This window comes from Triticum dicoccoides, chromosome 2A (assembly GCF_002162155.2).
Source record: "Triticum dicoccoides isolate Atlit2015 ecotype Zavitan chromosome 2A, WEW_v2.0, whole genome shotgun sequence".
In the NCBI taxonomy this organism is placed as follows: Eukaryota; Viridiplantae; Streptophyta; class Magnoliopsida; order Poales; family Poaceae; genus Triticum; species Triticum dicoccoides.
The window spans coordinates 521,032,073-521,045,401 of NC_041382.1; the positions used below are offsets into that span (position 1 = coordinate 521,032,073).

General features: G+C 45.7%; 1 pseudogene; it reads right to left on the minus strand.

Moving 5' to 3' along the window:
- Nucleotides 1-584: 584 nt before the first annotated feature.
- LOC119359523 overlaps nt 585-13,329 on the minus strand; it is a 99,878-nt pseudogene continuing 87,133 nt past the window's right edge.

Sequence of the window (13,329 nt, forward strand, 5' to 3'; positions counted from 1 at the left end):
TAATTCTGTAATGCATTTGATGCAATGTGATTACGGGTAACATAATAGCAATCTATGTTCCCTTTTTCTTAAATGGTCCAATAAAAGTGAGAAGTATGAGTGGTAGTTCCATAAGTTTAATCTGCTTTAAGTTGTAATGTATTCCCTGCTTGTTGTAACTAGGTTATGCTTGGACAACCTTTCATATGTACTCCCTCTGTTCCTAAATATAAGTCTTTGGAGTGATTCCACTATGGACCACACACGAAGCAAAATGAGTGAATCTATACTTAAAAATGCATCTATATACATCCGTATGCGGTTCATAGTGAAATCTCTACATAGACTTATATTTAGGAATGGAGGGAGTATAATGCAGCGTCTGAACAGCTAATCTGCTTTCAACTTTAATGGATTTCCCTACTTGCTGTCACTGATAAGCGACGTTCTCAGTTACATGTGAACCTGTCCTAGCCATTTTACAGAAAAAGTCAGCAGAAGGGGCACCAGCCTACCTGGCACCACAGAGGATTGCCTCAGGCAGCGCGCCATGGGTGCGCCCCAGCCCCCAGTTACACTAGTTATAGTCATGAAATCATGTGGTACTTCAGATGTCGGCGAACTCGTCATCTTTGACTTCATCTACCCACTCAACCTGAGAATAATCCGTGCATTTCATCAAGTCCGTCAGGCCGGTAAGGTCTTCTAGATAGGTTGGTTCATTGATCGCCTGCATCACAAAATCCAGTCCTCTACTCATGTATTCTCACAATACCTGCCATTTGTTTTGCACGAGATCAAGTGAATGAATAAACAGTATGGGTTTCAGCAAAATTTAGAAAACATTGTTTCGAATCATATATAGAACTAAAGAGTTTGCTTACCGCGTTGGAACATGCAACGCATCTGCTTGAGGCATATCCCAAGAGGGTTAATAAGTTGTACTGCGATATTGATCCCCGTATCTGGTGCGGCAACAGATCAAATGGACGCTCACTGGTCGCGCCAGAAGTATCTCCTGGAGCATGTATCCTGCATAAGATGGGAATCAACTATCAGTTCACATTGCCTTCTCATCATGAATGCATCTGTCGTCTTACATAGAAACCATATAGTACACGAGTTCATGCTGTCCAGCTTCCAAGTGTTCAGCTGCTTAGCCATCTGGATGATTTAAGATTCTTGCGAAGAGGTCTGCAGCATACCCAGATGCAATGGAGGCCAGTCCAGGTCGTGTTACTGTGCACTGTTGGTCCAGTGTTCGGTTGGAGACTGACTGCATCAAAAGATCATTAAAACATATCATGGTTGTACGTAGTAGATAGCACATTGAGGAAACAAGTGCAACTCAAAAATCTCTGGCAACAAACGTTACATCAACTGGAGCAATAACGTCGTTGCAAAAGTAACAGCCCAGCCTTTGACGGCGAAGAACATCTTCTGCAGACAGCTTAGTTGTGGCAGCAACCACATTTGAAGTTTCAGAATATGTTCCTGGACCAGCTCCGTGTCGCATGGCAAGGTAGCTATCAAATCCTAGGGCTGCAGTAATAGCAATCTGCAGTTTGACATGAGGCATTGGATTTAGAACTTCCAATGTGTATATTATTCAAGAATATGGACATAGTTTACCTTGTTTTCATTCGCACGGAGAAGTGTTGGAAGCCACCTGCTTTCCCTTGTGTCAGTCAACAAGAACACAACATCATGCGTTGCTACTAACTTCTGGAGACGCTTGCAATTATCAAGCACACCAGCTGCTTTCTTAGATGACACTGGATGAGGAGCGGCGCACACGTGACCCCCTCGCATCGCCTCCCTGGGCGACGCCAGGGGGCCAAAAAACCAGCGCCGCCAGCAGCCTCCCTCGGCCATTCTCCTGCCGCCGCTGCCGCCGGCGAGGTCCGCGGTGGCGGCGGGCCCGGTGCCAAGGCGCTAGGACGGGCGTATCTGCCGCGGGATCCCCTTGAGGCGGCAGGGGCGTCTCTTGTGGTGCGCTCGTGGGCAGTAGGCAGGGCGGCGCCCCTAGCCTGGGCGACGGCGGGCAGCGGTCCAAGACGGCGATGGGCTTCCCTTCGTGCATGGATGGTGGCATCACTCCATGGATGAACTGGTGGATGGCTCTGCCTGAAGATGGGTCGCGGCGGCCGCGGATCTGGCGTCCCGTCCAAATCCACCACGGCGTGGTCTTGGCTGGCCGATGGTGCATGGAGGGACCGGTGAGGGTATGGAGGATCTCTACCAGAGTACCAGTAGCGGCTTACGTCTTCATGGCGAGACTCTGCGCGGTTCTAGCCAGCCACGAGATCAGGACGACACGGCTTCCGGTGAAAATCGTGCCTGACTGCGGTCTTGGCGGACGATGGCGGCATCTCTGATGTCGTTTCCTTCTCGAGGCATCGTTGTTGCAGGTCACGTCAACCTGATCGGGAGGTTCCGGGGGAAACCCTAGATCTGGGTCTACCGGATCGAACGATGTTGACGTTTTGATGTTGTTCTCCTTTCTGGGGGTATCGTTTTGGACCAAGTGTTGGCTGGAGGGGACAAGAGGAGGAGCGGTGTTTCATTTTGTCCATTGATGACGACGGATCTCGGCGGCGTGGCACAGTGGAGACTCGGCGCCTGATGAGCGGAGATGGACTCACGCAGGAGGGTGACGCTGCCTGGCGTCGTGGTGGCGTTGGTGGCAGCTAGACCGGGCAAGGTTGATGCAGCAGTACAGCTCTGAAGATGGATTGGTGGCAGGTGGCTACGGCGGCCTCATACCCGACAGGCGTCCTGGTTGAGGAGCACGCCGAACTGGTGGGTGCCCATACCCGGTAGGTGTCCTGGTTGGGAACTCAAGTCTTAGATGTTAGGTTTGGCTACGAGGTCTGTTTGGTATTAGGCCTAGACTTTCAGTGCCCCTTCATCAACTAGATAGGAATAACGATGGATGTTGCTTAGCCGGTGGCTTTAGTCTTACTGTTGTATGACTTTGTAAGGTCTTGTGTCAATAATTAATAAATTGACTATATGCATCGTCCAGATGCAGAGGCCGGAGGCCGTCCTCCTTTTCTAAAAAAAAAGATGACACTAGATGCCCTGGCATCGGTATTTCCATTTGAATTCCTTCAGTCTCCTACAAGGCAGAAATTGAGATGAAAATGTTCTAAAAAATTGAAGTACTGTTTTGAGAGGAAGTGAAAACTCACCGCTGATGATTATCTCTCTTTTAGATGCGTGCATATTGCTGTTGCTTTCGGGACATCACGGTCACCAAATGTGTAAAGTGATTGCCTTGCCAACACACCAACACTACCGCTGTCAACCACTGTCAGCTTCCGAACACCATAATCCTGACAAGTTGGTATCCAGCATGATTAACAAGATGTTCTGTGAGTATACTCTATAGTTCAACATAAAAGTAGCATCAACCATAACACTAACCATAAGAATGCGAGCTACATCACACCCAAGAGTTCCAGCACCTAAAATTAGACATCGAACACTAGACAACTTCCCAGAATTTACAGGGAAGCTGACAGGCAATGTCAAACAAGTGTCCAGCTTAATCACATTATTAGAAGCACCTGTAAGGTCCTTCAAATATGTTGGTTGGTTGATGGCTTTCATAATAAAATCCAATCCTTCTCTTCTATATTCAGACAATACCTGCAATGTTTAGGAGGAGAAGCATCAGAAAATATACAGAACTCTTATAATATACTGTTAGGTGTGCTATAATCTGGAACGTCAAAATCAATAAAAAAAATCTTATAATATAACGCCATGTGTCCTATAATATACTAGCACCATTGGAACATGCAGTACAATCGTTTGAGGAATTGCCTATCACAGTTGATAAAGCACACTCTAGGAGTGATCCTTGCATCTGATGCGGCAATAAACCAAGCCAATGTTCAGTGTCCATACAAGCAATATCTCCTGGAGCATGTATCCTGCAAGAGGTGTGAATTATGATACAATCCTTGAGGCACAATGTACATGGACTGTAAGTTTCCTTTACTTTTAGGGTTGAGGCGCCTATTTACATGGGCTCTTGGGGGATGTAGCACACATTACCCTTCCTTTCCAGTCCAATTAAACTAAATATCAAAACGTGCAAGCAATCAAATCTGGATCTCAAGGACTCAACTTTTCATTCAAGAACACTTAAAAAAAGTTTCAACTCATGACATTAAAATTTCAACTCCAAAGAGGCAAAACAAAAAAGGCATTGGATATGGCAACTTGCTCCTCGGGAAAATATCTGGTGCCAGGACCTGTCGGTGTTCTGGGAACGAGGGTCCTCAGACTTGCCTGCCTGCGGCCCACGGCATGGCCAAGCCAGTAGGCCATATGGCCCATCTTCACCAACAAAGCTTCCAAGACCCTCGCGAGGGTCCAAGCCTCGCGGGGCGGACGACGCAAGACCTCCTCTAGAGTAGCCTAGCCAGGCAGACTCACGAGGAGCGGAGATATCAAGGCGGGGCAAACCTCATGAGGCTCTCGTGACGTGAGCCATGACGCACGACACCAGGCGGGCGCCAGGGAGGCGCCAGCGCGCGCAGCGTCCTTGTTTCCTCTTTGGTGCTAAGGAGGCCAGCGCAGGCGAAGAGTACTTAAGCACCAGGCAAAGGTTGCTATCTCGGTGCAACAAGACCAAGACCAGGAGGACGGTAAGACAGAGGTCATCGTGGAGCCCAAGACGGCGTCACCACCAGAGCTTTTCGCAGGCGAAGACCACTTTTGTTAGGATAGCTTGTACTAGTTGTCCCCCTTTAAATTTGCCCTCCGTTGTTGGCTCCCTTCCCGCTCGATATTTGGGAAGAGGACCAGGGCCTATATAAGTAGAGCTAGCCACCATAGTAGGGGGGCGGGGGCTGAGCTGAGCTGAGCTGATCGCATCTCATCTCATCTCATCTCATCTCATCGTAGCTTGATCCAATCCGATCGAGAGCCTACTCACAAGAACACCTCAACCTCAGGAGGCTGTTCTTCCCTTGTACTGTTCATCTTCTGCCCTGGAGGCAATCCACCACCACCACACTGGAGTAGGGTATTACACCACAACGGTGGCCCGAACTAGTATAAACCTCGTGTCTTTCTGTGTTGCGAGTTCGTCGAGTCCGTCCGCGAGATCTTAGCGTGCTAGGGCGTAGATTGGTGGGAAGGAAAGACTTCGCGTGCACCCCAGTGTTCGAACCTTAAGGGTTTGTCGGAACCCCACATCCGACATTTGGGGCGCCAGGTAGGGGTGCGCCGGAGCTCCTCCTCCATTGACCAGCTCGTCGACGCTCCTCAGCCACGATGTCCGGCGAATCAAGGGTCGGCTCCGACCGCTGGGCAGCCTGGCCAGCCCGGGCAGCGCCGCCTGCCCATGAAGGTCTCGAACCCCCACTCCAGGCGGCACGGGCGCTGCCAAACCCCGCCGGGCGCGGGCAGCACGGCCAGGCATCGTCCACCCTCACCCCACGGCAGGTACGGGCCGCCGCAAGAGCGGCGAGCCATGCCGCAGCAACGACGCTGCACTCACGGCGGGAACAAGCAAACATGCGGGCAGCACTCACCGTGGCAAGGGAGCTACTATGGTGCAGGCTGATGGAAAGCGGTCGGGACACACTGCTGCAGCGTGTTGCCGAGCTGCTGGATGCAGCGGTGTCGGGAGCACCACCCTTCTGCTATCGACTTCCTCCCCAGGCTACTGCAGGGCCGTGCGGCGAACCTCACCACATCCGCGCGCCATCAACTACGCCCGGGGGCTTCATCAACATCAACACGACCAGCGGCGTAGGGGGCTCCAACTCCCCCATGCCGCCCGCGACGGGCGCGGGCACAAGCGTCGCCCCCACGGTCCCAGCCGGATGTCGTGCTGTCATCCCCAAGGCGCCACCATGGGCCGAGCAACATGGAGCGTGGGGCACCATGGTGAGGTGTTCGGGGTGATGGCCCCGGAAGCCTACGTGCCCCGCATGATGGACCAAGGGTACACACCAGAGGACGACCCTGGCTCGTTCATTGGAGAAGATTGGGGAGAGGGGGCGCTAGGAGTCAAAGCCTTCCAAGAACCAACGGAGAACCACAACAATTGCGCCGACAACGACAACTACAGGGTACCGCTAATCTCTTAGGAACATGCTTATGCTAACCATGGGCTGCAGATGAATCAGGTTGCAGCGTCGATCGACGACCCTGGCACGGCGGCACCCGTTCCAACAAGGGAGACACGCTGGGGGCCGCCGGGTGGGAGCCAGGAGCAAGGCCCCTCCCCAAGGCACGCGAAACCAGGGGACACCCGGAGGTAGGCCCTCTGCCGGGGTGACTTCTACAACCCTTCCCCCGGCAGAGGACCCGTGGTCGCCGAGGGAACCGCTGGCGTCCCCTTTCCCTCTTTTGTGTCGTCCTGGTGACCGGTCGGCTCAAAGGAGGTTGAGGGTGGCGCAAGGCGGGGCCCTCGTCTGGCGATATGAAGCAAGGCCGGTACCTGTGAAGAAGGCCCGGTGCCTGTGAAGCTCGCCGCCCATGACACTCTCATGTAATAATGAGTTGGGGCTGTTGATACGTCTCCAACGTATCTATAATTTTTGATTGCTCCATGCTATATTATCTACTGTTTTGGACTATATTGGGCTTTATTTTCCACTTTTATATTATTTTTGGGACTAACCTATTAACCGGAGGCCCAACCCAGAATTGTTGTTTTTTGCCTATTTCAGTGTTTCGGATAAACAAAATATCAAACGGAGTCCAAACGGAATAAAATCTTCGGGAACGTGATTTTCTCACCGAACGTGATCCAGGAGACTTGGACCCTACTCCAGGGGGTCAAAGAGGAGGTCACGAGGGTGGGGGCGCCCCCCATAGGGCATGCCCCCCTTCCTCGTGGGCCCCTCGGTGCTCCATCGACGTACTCCTTCCTCCTATATGTACCTACGTACCCCCAAACGATCAGAACAGGAGCCAAAAACCTAATTCCACCGCCGCAACTTTCTGTATCCACGAGATCCCATCTTGGGGCCTGTTACGGAGCTCCGCCGGAAGAGGGCCGTCATCACGGAGGGCTTCTACATCATCTTAGCCTCTCCGATGAAGTGTGAGTAGTTTACCTCAGACCTTTGGATCCATAGTTAGTAGCTAGATGGCTTCTTCTCTATTTTTTGGATCTCAATACAAAGTTCCCCCCCTCTCTTGTGGAGATCTATTCGATGTAATCTTCTTTTTGCGGTGTGTTTGTTGAGACTGATGAATTGTGGGTTTATGATCAAGTCTATCTATGAATAATATTTGAATCTTCGCTGAATTCTTTTATGTATGATTGGTTATCTTTGCAAGTCTCTTCGAATTATCCGTTTGGTTTAGCCAACTAGATTGGCAGTTCTTGCCATGGGAGAAGTGCTTAACTTTGGGTCCGATCTTGCGGTGTCCTTACCCAGTGACAGAAGGGGCAGCAAGGCACGTATTGTATCATTGCCATCGAGGATAAAAAGATGGGGTTTATTTCATATTGCATGAATTTATCTCTCTACATCATGTCATCTTGCTTAAGGCGTTACTCTGTTTTTAACTTAATACTCTAGATGCATACTGGATAGCGGTCGATGAGTAGAGTAATAGTAGTAGATGCAGAATCGTTTCGATCTACTTCTCACGGACGTGATGCCTATATATATGATCATGCCTAGATATTCTCATAACTATGCTCAATTCTGTCAATTGCTCATCAGTAATTTGTTCACCCACCGTAGAATACTTATGCTCTTGAGAGAAGCCACTAGTGAAACCTATGGCCCCCCGCGTCTATTCTCATCATATCAATCTCCATCACTTTAATCTTGCTTTTCTTTTTTACTTTGCTTTTACTTTTTACTTTCCATCTTTATACCAAAAATACCAAAATATTATATCTATCAGATCTCACTCTCGTAAGCGACCGTGAAGGGATTGACAACCCCTAATCGCGTTGGTTGCGAGTAGCTATCACTTTGTGCAGGTACGAGGGACTTGAGCATGGCCTCCTACTGGATTGATACCTTGGTTCTCAAAGACCGAGGGAAATACTTACGCTACTCTGCTGCATCATCCCTTCCTCTTCGGGGAAAACCAACGCAAGCTCAAGACGTAGCAAGAAGGATTTCTCGCGCCGTTGCCGGGGAGTCTGCGCAAAAAGTCAACATACCAAGTACCCATCACAATCCCTATCTCTCGCATTACATTATTTGCCATTTGCCTCTTGATTTCCTCTCCCCCCAATTCACCCTTGCCATTTTATTCGCCCTCTCTCTCTATCCTCCCTCTCTATTTGCTTCTTTTGCTCGTTTGCTCTTGTTTGCTCGCGTGCTAGTTTGTTTGCTTGTCGTTATGTCTGAAATTGGGGAAGTTATCGCCAATATGGGCGATAACAATATCATGGAAAATTCTGATGCTCCTACTGAAGAACCCCCAACCTACCATACAAAAAGATTTCGAATCGGTAGTGGTAATATTGTTGGAAAAGGAGTTATTCAAGATTTCTTTACTTGTGCCGGTGCTTTGCCCTCTATGGGCGGTTCTATTCTCCATAGAACTAGTAGTCTTGCGGACGCTATTGCCATGCTTATCGTTGAACTTAAAAGGCAATTTATGCATATGCACCCATCTATACAAAGAGTTTTCCTAGAATTTTCTAATATCGGGCATTCCTCTGTTAAGCGTGCCGCTACTATCTTTCTGGCTCATGAATTCAGATTTATAATAAAAGAAGCCAAAGAAATCTTTGCGCACTATAGGGTGGACGCTGGTCGTCCTCCCATAGAATCTATCCTCTTCGATCAAGAAGAAATTATGTGCTTTCAATCTCTTGACTATGTTTCTTTTAATGAAAACCTCAGAAAAAGGTGCCAACCAATATTTTAATTGATAGAATCTCTGATCTTAATGATTATTTGGCTATTCAAAATAAGGAGCTAGGATACTCTCTTGAGTCTAGGCTCACAAAGTTCTGTCAAAAGAATGCTTATAATGATGAATTGGTTGTGCATTACGAAGGACCAAAGGAGGAACCTATACCTCCCAAGGTTGATCTTGGGGACTTTTATCCCATTAAATGTAGTCCTTTTGATTACTTTTGCTTGCCTCAAATAAATCTTGCTGCCGAACATAGAGAATATGAAATGAGCTTCACCGATCTATCTTATTACTATGGCACAACTATTTTTTATCCTCGCTTTTATGCCTAGCTAGGGGCGTTAAACGATAGCGCTTGTTGGGAGGCAACCCAATTTTATTTTTATTCCTTGATTTTTGCTCCTGTTTAGTAATAAATAAATTATTTAGCCTCTGTTTTGGTTGTGTTTTTTGTGTTTAATTAGTGTTTGTGCCAAGTAGAACCGTTGGGAAGACTTGGGGAAAGTCTTGTTGAACTTGCTGTAAAAACAGAAACTTTAGCGCTCACGAGAACTGCTGTAATTTTTATTTGAAGAGTGATATTTAGTTAATTCTTTTTTCAGATAATTAATAGATAAATTCCTCACGTCCATAAATTTATTTTAGAATTTTTGGGGTTCCAGATCTTGCTCTAGCTACAGATTACTACAGACTGTTCTGTTTTTGACAGATTCTGTTTTTCGTGTGTTGTTTGCTTATTTTGATGAATCTATGGCTAATAAAATAGTTTATAATCTATAGAGAAGTTGGAATACAGTAGGTTTAACACCAATATAAATAAAGAATGAGTTCATTACAGTACCTTGAAGTGGTCTTTTGTTTTCTTTCGCTAACGGAGCTCACGAGTTTTCTATTTTGAGTTTTGTGTTGTGAAGTTTTCAAGTTTTGGGTGAATTCTTTTGATGGATTATGGAACAAGGAGTGGCAAGAGCCTAATCTTGGGTATGCCCATGGAACCCCCAAGATAATCCAAGGACACGGGCATCCCCTCTTTCGTCCACTTTCATCGGTAATTTATTTGGAGCTATATTTTTATTCACCAACATGATATGTGTTTTGCTTGGAGCGTCTTGTATTATTTGTGTCTTTGTGTCTTAGTATACCACAATCATCCTTGCTGTACACACCTTTTGAGAGAGTCATACATGAATTAAAATTTGATAGAATACTCTATGTGCTTCACTTATATCTTTTGAGCTAAGTAGTTTTGCTTTATGTGCTTCACTTATATCTTTTGAGCTAAGTAGTTTTGCTCTATGTGCTTCACTTATATCTTTTGAGCGCTATAATTTTGCTCTATGTGCTTCACTTATATCTTTTGAGTGTTATAATTTTGCTCTATGTGCTTCACTTAGATCTTTTAGAGCACGGTGGTGGATTTGTTTTAAAGAAACTATTGATCTCTCATGCTTCACTTAAATTATTTTGAGAGTCTCTTAATAGCATGGTAATTTGCTTAATAATAATATGCTTGGTATTCAAGATTTGTGAAACTTTCTTTTGAGTGTGTTGAATACTAAGAAAAGATTGAAACATGATAATTGTTTTGAGATATGGAGGTGATAATATTAAAGTCATGCTAGTTGAGTAGTTGTGAATTTAAAGAATACTTGTGTTAAAGTTTGTGATTCCCGTAGCATGCACGTATGGTGAACCGTTATGTGGTGAATTCGGAGCATGATTTATTTATTGATTGTCTTCCTTATGAGTGGCGGTCGGGGACGAGCGATGGTCATTTCCTACCAATCTATCCCCCTAGGAGCATGCGCGTAATACTTAGCTTTGATAACTTCTAGATTTTTGCAATAAGTATATGAGTTCTTTATGACTAATGTTGAGTCCATGGATTATACGCACTCTCACCCTTCCACCTTTGCTAGCCTCTCTAATACCGCGCACCTTTCGCCGGTATCATACACATACCATATACCTTCCTCAAAACAGCCACCATACCCACCTATTATGGCATTTCCATAGCCATTCCGAGATATATTTCCATGCAACTTTCCACCATCTAGTTCATCATGACACATTAATCATTGTCATATTGCTTAGCATGATCATGTAGTTGACATAGTATTTGTGGCAAAGCCACCGTTCATAAATTTTTCATACTTATCACTCTTGATTCATTGCATATCCCGGTACACCGCCGGAGGCATCCATATAGAGTCATACTTTGTTTTAGAATCGAGTTGTAATCATTGAGTTGTAAATAAATAAAAGTGTGATGATCATCATTCAATAGAGCATTGTCCCAAATAAAAAAATAAAAAAAGAGAAAGGCCAAAGAAAAAAAAGAAGGCCCAAAAAAAGAAAATAAATAAAAAGGGGCAATGCTACTATCCTTTTTTCCACACTTGTGCTTCAAAGTAGCACCATGATATAGTGAGTCTCATATATTGTGTTTCAAAGTAGCACCATGTCCTTCATATAGAGAGTCTCATATGTTGTCACTTTCATATACTAGTGGGAATTTTTCATTATAGAACTTGGCTTGTACATTCCAATGATGGGCTTCCTCAAAATTGCCCTAGGTATTCGTGAGCAAGCAAGTTGGATGCACACCCACTTAGTTTCTTTTGTTGAGCTTTCATACATTTATAGCTCGAATGCATCCGTTGCATGGCAATCCCTACTCACTCACATTGATATCTATTGATGGGCATCTCCATAGCCCGTTGATACGCCTAGTTGATGTGAGACTATCTTCCCCTTCTTTTGGTCTTCTCCACAACCACCCTTCTATTCCACCTATAGTGCTATATCCATGGCTCACACTCATGTATTGCGTGAAGATTGAAAACGTTTTGAAAAAGTTAGAGTATGAAACAATTGCTTGGCTTGTCATTGGGGTTGTGCATGATTTAAATACTTTGTGTGGTGAAGTTGGAGCATAGCTAGACTATATGATTTTGTAGGGATAACTTTCTTTGGCCATGTTATTTTGAGAAGACATAATTGCTTTGTTAGTATGCTTGAAGTATTATTATTTTTGTGTCAATATAAACTTTTGTCTTGAATCTTTCTAATCTGAATATTCATACCACAATTAAGAAGATTTGCATTGAAATTATGCCAAGTAGCACTCCGCATCAAAAATTCTCTTTTTATCATTTACCTACTCGAGGACGAGCAGGAATTAAGCTTGGGGATGCCTGATACGTCTCCAACGTATCTATACTTTTTTATTTCTCCATGCTATATTATCTACTGTTTTGGACTATATTGGGCTTTATTTTCCACTTTTATATTATTTTTGGGACTAACCTATTAACCGGAGGCCCAGCCCAGAATTGCTGTTTTTTTGCCTATTTCAGTGTTTCGGATAAACAGAATATCAAACGCAATCCAAACGGAATAAAATCTTCGGGAACATGATTTTCTCACCGAACGTGATCTAGGAGACTTGGACCCTACTCCAGGGGGTCAAAGAGGAGGTCACGAGGGTGGGGGGCGCCCCCCTAGGGCGCGCCCCCTGCCTCGTGGGCCCCTCGGTGCTCCACCAACGTACTCCTTCCTCCTATATGTACCTACGTACCCCCAAACGATCAGAACAGGAGCCAAAAACCTAATTCCACCGCCGCAACTTTCTGTATCCACGAGATCCCATCTTGGGGCCTATTCCGGAGCTCCACCGGAAGAGGGCCGTCATCACGGAGGGCTTTTACATCATCATAGCCTCTCCGATGAAGTGTGAGTAGTTTACCTCAGACCTTCGGGTCCATAGTTAGTAGCTAGATGGCTTCTTCTCTATTTTTTGGATCTCAATACAAAGTTCCCCCCTCTCTTGTGGAGATCTATTCGATGTAATCTTCTTTTTGCGGTGTGTTTGTTGAGACCGATGAATTGTGGGTTTATGATCAAGTCTATCTATGAATAATATTTGAATCTTCGCTGAATTCTTTTATGTATGATTGGTTATCTTTGCAAGTCTCTTCGAATTATCCGTTTGGTTTAGCCAACTAGATTGGTAGTTCTTGCCATGGGAGAAGTGCTTAACTTTGGGTCCGATCTTGCGGTGTCCTTACCCAGTGACAGAAGGGGCAGCAAGGCACGTATTGTATCGTTGCCATCGAGGATAACAAGGTGGGGTTTATTTCATATTGCATGAATTTATCTCTCTACATCATGTCATCTTGCTTAAGGCGTTACTCTGTTTTTAACTTAATACTCTAGATGCATACTGGATAGCGGTCGATGAGTGGAGTAATAGTAGTAGATGCAGAATCATTTCGATCTACTTTTCACAGACGTGATGCCTATATACATGATCATGCCTAGATATTCTCATAACTATGCTCAATTCTGTCAATTGCTCATCAGTAATTTGTTCACCCACCGTAGAATACTTATACTCTTGAGAGAAGCCACTAGTGAAACCTATGGCCCCCGGGTCTATTCTCATCATATCAATCTCCATCACTTTAATCTTGCTTTGCTTTT